Consider the following 9,374-nt stretch of genomic DNA (forward strand, 5'->3'; position numbering starts at 1 on the left):
ATTCTGATTTTTCAGAGACAGAATAGTAGAGAGTAAGTCACACAGCAAATAAGTGGAAGAGCCTGATTGGAACACAATTTGTGTTCTTGGTTCCTCTGTTTACTCCAGATCCTACGGTCCTACAACTAGGCTATCTGCTTCTTCTCAAAGGGGACTGAGGGAGGCAGAAAGTTAAGAAAATTTAGAGTCAATATGGACACTAAGACTTCAGTCCTGAGTGGCTAAGAGAATGCTTGTACAAATGTCCAAAATGGATACGTCAGCAGAGACGATTGGTTTGGGAGGAGAGTGGGATAAGCGTGAATTTAAAGTGATGGAGGGACATCCAAGTGTCTAAGTTTCAAGTCAAAAGAGAACTTCAAGCCCTTGGGAGAGATCACTGGGATTTGGGTTTGCACATCTCTGGGTCAGAGCCAGCACTTGTCCCCTCTGTGCAAAGGAGCACCTCCTATACCCTAGAAGGGCTGGCTGGCCCTTGTGAACTGTGCACTGGCCTCATCATGGTGCCAGTATCCTACCGACACTTTCAAATTCTGAGGAACCATCAGCCTTTCCCTGTGAGCACACCTCCTCACCCCCTCTAAACTGTAGTCCTCCACTCAGAGGTCATAGAACATGCTAGAGTCACTTCCTGTTCTGCAGCTTCAGTCTCTGAGGGCATCTCAGACCTCCTCTAACTCCATCCCCCATCGCAAAGAGAAGCATTCATCAAACCTATCCCTTGCCTCCATGATCAGCCATCCTGCACAGCTCGCCCAGTCTCTCTTGCTGCCATGTGAACTGGTTGCTCTCAGAAGATGTGGGCACCAGACAGGCTGTAGCCTTCTGCAAAAAGCAATGACCCAGGGCAGCCATATGTTAAGTTAACTGAAAGTTAACCTCACGTCAAAGGCAAAAATTAAGGCTCACGTATGGACCAGCGGTCAACAACGTGTAACAAACAGAGTTTTAAAAATTCTTGCACCAACATCAGTGTGATGCAAACTCAGCTAGTGGATGACTCCTCTCCCTCCTCAGCCCAAGGGGACCTCAGAGGTAAGGCATAGAACTAATGATTAAGGGGCTCTGCAGTTAGAAAAATAAACTACGACAACAAAATATATAAATGGCTAAGCTGTTCACCTAGGCCATTCCTAACATTTATGGCTAGGCTGTGCGGTCAGCTGAATAACGGTCCTCCTAGAGATATCTATGTCCTAGTTCCCAGGAACTGGGAATGTTACCTTATATGGCAAAATTGCCTTTGCAAATGTTAAAGATTCTTCAGATGAAGAAATTATCCTGACTTACCCAAGTGGGTCCTAAATCTAATCACAAGTGTCCTTATAAAGAGAGAGGTTGAGAGAGATTTGACACATGAAGAGGAGAAGGCAATGTGACCACAGAGCAGAGTTTGGAGGGATGTGGTTAGAGCCAAGGAATGTTGGCAGCTGCCAGCAGCTGAAGAGGCAAGAAACAGATTCTCTCCTCGAGCCTCCAGAGAGAGTATGGCCCCACTCACACCTTAATTTCAGCCCGGCAATATTGATTACAGACTCCTGGCCTCCAGAACTGTGACAGAATACATTTCTGTTGTTTAAGCCACTAAGTTGGTGATAATTCTTTACAGCAGCCATAGGAAACTAACACAGTCTGGAACACAAAGAGATATGAAAACGCCTGGTGCAAGAAATGGTACATAAAAGACACTCCATAAAGGTTTGTTTCTTATTTGCAAGTCTTTCTCCATCCCTTCCTTCCTTCGTGTGCTTTCTATGTTCTCATCCTCCTTTTAAAAAATATATCCAGTCTCTAGGGCATAGAAAAAGGAACACAGGCTTTGGAACCTTAGCTCAAATTCCACCACTACTCATTAGCTGAGCTTAGGCTAGTCATGTAACCTTCCTCAGTTCTCACATCTGCAAAATGGGGATAACCCCACTTGCTATGCAGGGTTCTTGTGAAAAGCAAGGGAGATAATACACATCAATCTTTATGCAGTTTGTTTGCATCACGTACCCATTTATTATATCTTGCCGTTTCAACTTTCCATATTTGGGGGGAAAAGAAAATGAGAGAAAGATCATAATAGCAGAAAATAACTATTTACATTGTGTTAGTAATTAAGCCTGGTGTTTTTCTCTATAGTCATTTTCTGCAAAGAGCATATAAGATGAAGGATATGAATCTACTCTTCCTTCTGGGACATCCAACCTCAGGTGATTCTGCTGAGTGCATGTTCTGAGTACAAACCCAACATTTAAAGACATATTTTGTTATGGAACATGGTCCCTGAACACACGTGCACTTCTTCATCTGGTGTCCAGCCCCCCAAAATAGCAGCATAATCCAACATAGAGGAAAAATCACCGGGATGCCTGACACTCTCCAGTGTGTGCCTTTCTATGGGATTTAAACCAACATTATTAAGCATGCATGGTATACACCTTATGGCTGACTTCAGAACATGGACCCAGGAAAGATGTGATTCCGCTGTACTGACTACTCAGTAACCTCCCACACATATATGCACTTGGCTGGCCGGCCCTCTCCTTCCATCCCCCAACTAAACCACCCCTCACTGAACTCCTATAGGCACCAAAGGCTATTAGCTTTCTGGTCTTCTGGTCACACTGTAATTCTGGAACAATTATCCTGCTTATCTCTTATCTCCATCACATAATTTCAATGCAAAGTTGCAAAGAGGCATAAAGATTCCCCAAAGTTGGGGAAATGTAGAAAGCACTAAAAAGTCATGAAACTCATCAAACACCAAGTTACTGCTCCTTGCCCTCAGCAATTCCCTCAAAGAAGACAGACGTATTTATAGAACATTGGTCTTCCTACAGCATCTCCCACTTCAAACATGATTTCTTTTAATTACAGCAGAACTTATTGCTAAACAACCATGTCTGCATCTGATAGCTTTTTGGGAGGTTATATATAACACAGATAAGGAGCTCTACTGGAGTCATAACATAGCAAAAACCTAGTCACACCACTGAAAAAAGGAAACCTGAAATGTGCCCTACCCGCCTTAAAAGGGGAGTCTCTCAGGGAAGAAAAAAAAGTCTCTGGCTTCTTTAAATATCTCTCTGTATTTAATTTCACTGAAAACCACGCTTCTGGTTCCACAGTGCCGGCAGCCTTCTCATTACCTCCAGCAATTTACATTGCATCTTTTTTTTGAACGCTGAGTTCCCGGACAGAGTGTGGTGCAGCAAATTAGTGAATCATAAAAATTTGAGTCGGAAAAGGCCTCTGGGGTCATAGGGTTATTCTCTGCCAATTCTAGATGGTTCTCTGTGGTTTATTCCTGAGTGCTTTGTTCAGACTGGTTTGAAGTCAACAGTACATCTCACAGGGAGGGGAAAAAAGAACAACAATATATCTCTTGCCTCTCCATTCCTGTAGCCAGCCCAAACCAGGAGAGGGAAGCCTGGGGCCCCCAGGAAAGGAGGGATGAATCATGGGATGTGAGGGCTGGAAACAACTTCGGGGGGCATCTCATCCAACATTAAATTTCACAAATAAGGTTCAGGGAGTTTAATGCACAAGCCACAAGGATGACAGGAGACCCATGACAAGGATAGCACATCAAAGGTACTCAACAAACATTGGTTCCATTTCCTTGATCAGTTCATCTTGTCCCTTGTATTTGAGTTGGTTGTATGCACACATTAGACTGCGGCTTGTGAACTCCTTGTGAGTGGAGCCCCTATTTTATTTATTTCTATATCTCCCAGAGTGCCTAAATCACTGCCTTGCACATAAAGGATGGCTTAGTGAGTGCTGGCCATGTTGCATTAAGTTACTACAGAAATAGTTTTTCTTATACAGATCTCACCAGCTTGCATCCATGCGTGTCCCTGTCCCCATCTTGTAGACTTAGGAACAATGGGTGTACATTATAGGATCAACGTGAGCCGACCTTTCTATGGATGACACCCAAAATGGACTGCACTGTCGTGGGAGGTGTGTCAGGCAAAGAAGGAAACTTGACATAGACATAAAGAGGGGACTCAGGAACCCAATCTAGGTTTAGGGTATTGACCTCCGGGGTGCCATCCCACCTTCAAGCTTTTATGATGTAAAAGAGCTTTATTTCCAACTGCACATAAGGTTTCAACTAGTTGAATCCCTTAAAAGTCAAAGCCCTCTCAAGACAGATCCCTCTAGCCTCTCACCCTTATAAATCAAAGACATCGGCATATGGCTCCAACCGTGGGTATAGGGGGAAGGAGTTGTCCCCAAAGTTTTCTCCCAAATGCACCTCTTGATCTAGCTGAGAGACTTCAAAAGTTATCCTCTGATACACTTTTTAAAACCTCATTTAACAAAGTCGAAAGTGGAATTAGTTCCGTGAGTTGGTTTGGCAGAGAGATGAAATCACATCAAATCCATATTCATTATCGACATCCCATATGTCATCTGTGCAGATGAATGGGGGCTCTCGTGTGGGAGAAAGGGTACTTCAACGGAAACACTCCGGAGCTCACAGACACCTGTCTACAGTCTTCCTGTTTTGCCTCCTTTTCTTTTTTTTTTAAGAATTTCTTTTTATATATATATATATATATATATATATTAGTTACTTAGTTGTGCGGGGTCTTAGTTGTGGCAGGCAGGGTCCTTACTTGCAGCTTGCAGTCTCCTTAGTTGTGGCATGAGAACTCTTAGTTGCGGCATGCATATGGGATCCAGTTCCCTGACCAGGGATTGAACCTGGGCCCCCTGCATTGGGAGCGTGGAGTCAACCACTGAGCCACCAGGGGAGTCCCTGGACTCCTTTTAATGGATTTATCTCAAATACTGGCCAGCCAGGGAGACTCATCCAGTTCAGCTGAAACTCTCTCATGTTTTAATACTTCTCTTCCCACTCTTAGCACCTAAATAGGCCTTTGAAGACATTTAAACCTTCTTATGTGTTGTTTTTAAAATTAACTTAGTTAAAACTGGGAATGTTATTGTAGAAAAATTAGAAAATGCAGGTAAACAAAAGAAAAACTCTCACCTCTTGGAGAAAATTGCTATGAATATCTAGTAGGTAGGCTTTCAAGCCTTCTTTCTCTGTCTTAGTCCTTTAGAGTGATGGGAATGAGGGTACTTAGAGAATAACTTTATTACCAAGGCTCCACTGAGAGTCAGCTGTAACTTCTAGGTTAACCTCACTCTTGGACACTTGGAAAAGCCAACAGTAGGCGTGTGTGGAAAAAACTTACAGAAATGATACAGGCTGTTTCAAACCAAACATCCTCTCCCTCTTGGAAATTATTCAGATTTCCAATCATTATCAATAGAGCTACTCCACATGTAGCTTACTGAACATGTATAATGTGCCAAGCATCCTTCATCTCATTGAGTTGACATCTTCTAGAACCTTCCCAGGGGCGTGATGGTAAAGTTTTAACAACTGGCAAATTTGGGGGTAGAGCCCTGACTTGTAACATTTGCCATTTTCTGTGGTGTAAATACTCCTATGGATTTCAAGTTATGACTCAGAGTTGGAAAGAAGAGCACAGCATCATATAGTGTTTCTGCCACTCAGATGTCATAGTCATAAGAGATGATAGCAAAATAGAGTCACATAATTAGGAAGTGGTGAGTGTTGTGTGCTGTATATTTATTACTTATGTATTTGTTTTTGTTGTTTTTGCGGTACGCGGGCCTCTCACTGTTGTGTCCTCTCCCGCTGCGGAGCACAGGCTCCGGACGTGCAGGCTCAGCGGCCATGGCTCACGGACCGCTCCACGGCATGTGGGATCTTCCCGGACCGGGGCACAAACCCGTGTCCCCTGCATCGGCAGGTGGACTCCCAACCACTGCGCCACCAGGGAAGCCCTTACTTATGTTTTTAATATATTCAATGGAAAGTTTATATAGCTTAATTTTCATTAATGGCTGTGTTTAACAACTGGCTTGCAAAATTCCTGAAAAGTAATAGATTGGTTCTCGTGAGCCTGCACACCATGGAGCCTTCCTAGGTTTTCTTTCTCTATTTTCCATCCTCAAGATATTCTTCTCCTCCCCCTCCTCTTCTGATCTTGTCTTTCGGCAACAGGAGATATTGGGATGGGAAATGGAAGCTAGACTCCAGAGGGAAGAGCTTTTTCTATGGAACAAAGATTTGAAGAAAGGGAGAGCGTTAAAGCCAGAAACGTTAAGGCAAGTTCAAAAGGCATCTGTCCACGTGGTAGCCACTGGATGCATGTGGCTATTGGGCTTTGAAATGTGCATAGTTTGAATTGAGTTGTGCTATAATTGTAAAATACGCACCGGATTTGGAAGACTGAGTTCAAAACAATATAAAATATCTCGTTGATGATTTCATGTTGATTGTATGTTGGATGACGCTTTGTATCTGTTGAGTTAAATCATGTTATAAAATTGGTTTTACCTGATTCTTTTCACTTTTTAAAAGACATCCACTAGAAAATGTTAAGTTACATCCGTGGCTTGCCTTATCTTTCTATTGGACACCACGGCTCGAGACAGTTACCAGGAATCAAGGCTAACCTTTGCTGAAGGTTATTTTGGGTTATTTAGCCCTAAGTTTCACAAGCTGGGGGCATGGTCACTGAAGTCTGCTGGCTTGGTGAGAAGGCAAACCCCAACCCTAATCCTTAGCATCTTTCAGGAACCCAGGCTGACCCTGACTTATTTAGTGCCAACTCTTAGGGACAGTGTGAGCAAGAAAGAGCACCAATAACACACTGCTATTGTCCTACCACCTGACTTCCTTACCGCACTTCTCTCCCCAAGTCCAGCAACATTCACCTGGATCTACTGAGAAAGCCCTGAAGACACCTGCCATCAAGTTATAGCCCCCCCGCCACCGCAGCAGTTATTAAACACCTATCATGTGCTAGCCCTGAGCAGGGGCTATGACAGAGTGGGGGTCAGGAGTATTAAAAGAAGTAGACCCACAGGTACATGGCCAACTGACTTCTGACATAGGCCAAAGGCATTTCAGGAGAGAAAGGAAATTCTCTTCAATAAATGTTGCTGGAATACATAGATATTCATAGGCCCCAAAAATGAATCTTGAGCCATACTTCACACACCATTACAAAAACTAACTCCAAATGGATCCTAGCCCTAAAGCCTAAAACTATAAAACTTTTGAAGAAAACATGGGGGAAAATATTTATAACCTTGAGTTAGGCAAGGTTAACTGTTGCTGCAGTTAATTCTTTGCTAAGAATCCTAGCAAGTAGACCAGATCGATTCCTTTTAAGATCTGGACCTATATGGCCCCAGTCCAGGGCCAGCCACCAGCAGCCCTCCCACCTCTCTCTAGAACCTTCTCCCCCCTCCCACCTGTACTCCCTCCTGCTAGCTGTTCTGAGCGCCCTGTGGGGAGCAATGTTCTCAGCTACTCCCATCCACGGAGGAATTAGTGCCTGAAAAATGTTTGTGTTGTTTCTCTCAGTGGGACCTGCATTTTTACAGATCTGTGGAGCAAAAAGACTCAAAAGGATTCATTTCTAGAGGGGACATTTCAGACTCTGTTGGGACTTGTGGGACCTTTCCATCACCTGGGCAATGGGCCACAATCCCCTCTCACCTTCTGCGATCACAAGAGACCCTTACTCTCCAGTTGTGGGAGTTGCTGGCAGAGGGAAGTTGAACTTATCTCTTGCTTCCTTTCAAACTGACCGCTCAGGAAAGAGCAGGTGGAAGGAAAGCCCTGGAGCTTTTGCTGCCTGTTGGGAACCCAGTCATGCTGGCCACCACCTAAGTTCCACCTGAGATGGTGAGTTGCGGGCTGAGAAGTGGGGAACAAACCCAAAGTCCTATTGAGACAGGCTGGGAGCTGGGACCCTTTGCTGCAGCGCCTGCACCTGGACAAATGTCTCCTCAAGCAACAAAATACAAAGAAACTATAAGGGACTAAAAATAACTGCATGCACGCGCAGTTGGGGCAAAGTATGGCCAACAAGACACAAAAACGAACAAACAAAAACCAACTACCACGTCTGAAGAGCTGAGGGCAAAAGCAGGGTGTCAGGAGCAAAAGCAGGGTACTGTGCATGCCCCCTGCACACAACAGCAGCAAAGGGGCTGGCAAACCACCTATGTCACCCTTCCAGCCTTACCCCTGAACATGCCGCTACCGTCACCCCATGTGAGAAGCTAGCTCACCACCCCTGCTGGGGAGCGAGCAGGGAAAACTCTTACTTGTTTTTGCTCCTCACCCTGCTGCAGCAGGGGCCCCAATAAAGCCTTGACTGAATTTCTTGTCTGGCCTCTTATCAGTTTCTATTGACTGGGGAAGGCCAAGAACCCTGACAGGTATCACTGTGGAGGACAATTCCCTGCGAGGCTATGCCTGCCAAAGAGTGGCTTGGAATCTACCGGAATGGAATCCTTCTTCCCTCTAGGTAATAATGACGGGACAGGTTAGCTCCCGATGGGGCTAGATGATGAGCCAGGACCTTGACTCAGAAGCCCCTGCATTTTGACATGGCCCAGGTCAGCGCTGCAAGCCAGCCTTCTGGCGTCTGAACCACCCAGGGCTGGCTCAGAGCCCCAACTCAGAGCCCAGTGAGAGACAGAAAACAACAATGTTGTTTCTGGAGTTTTTTAAACTGCTCTTTAATCTTTGGACAACTTAACACAGGATCAGGAAATCTCAGTTGGAGGAACAGTAGAAGTATTCTAGCCTGCCTACCTCGCTGACACATAATCGCAGCTCCATCATCCCTGTCTGTCCTCTGCCTGAATGCTCCCAGTGACAGCGTTCTATTTTCAAACAAGCCCTAATTGTTAGAAAGTTCTTCCTTATATGCAGCTGTGAAAAAGAATGAGGAAGTTCTTTTTGTACTGATGTGGAAAAATCTCCAAGATATACTATCAAGTGAAAGGAAAGAAAAAAAAAAAACAACCCCAAAAAACTGGTGTTGAACTATGTGTACCACATACTAACTTTGGAATTTTTAAAAATGAGAAAAACGAGAAATGACATTCATATCTGCTTATAGTATGTGAATTAAGAAATTCTGAAACAATATACAAGAAACTTGAAAAATAAAGGTTACTTATGGGGGAATGGGAGAATGAAGCCAAGGATAATGAGAGGAATGAGAGCTAACATGTGTTGTGCAATTTACTGCGAGCCAGGAGCTACTCTAAATGCTTCACATGTATGGACCCATTAAATCTTCTCTACAATCCCGCATCATTATTCCTATTTTTCAGATGAGGATACTGAGGCTCAGAGAGGTTAAGTAACTTGCCTAAGGTCACACAGCTAGTAAGCAGCATGGATGGGATGCAAATCCACACAGCATAGCTTCAGAGATCCAGCTCTAAGGACACTGCCAAACTGTTCCTTCCAGAATACAAGGGTGAGAAGGAGGCTCTTCCCTGTATCTGTATTTGTTTTTATAATT

This window comes from Grampus griseus (genome assembly GCF_964374135.1).
Source record: "Grampus griseus genome assembly, chromosome: 10".
Classification (NCBI taxonomy): Eukaryota; Metazoa; Chordata; class Mammalia; order Artiodactyla; family Delphinidae; genus Grampus; species Grampus griseus.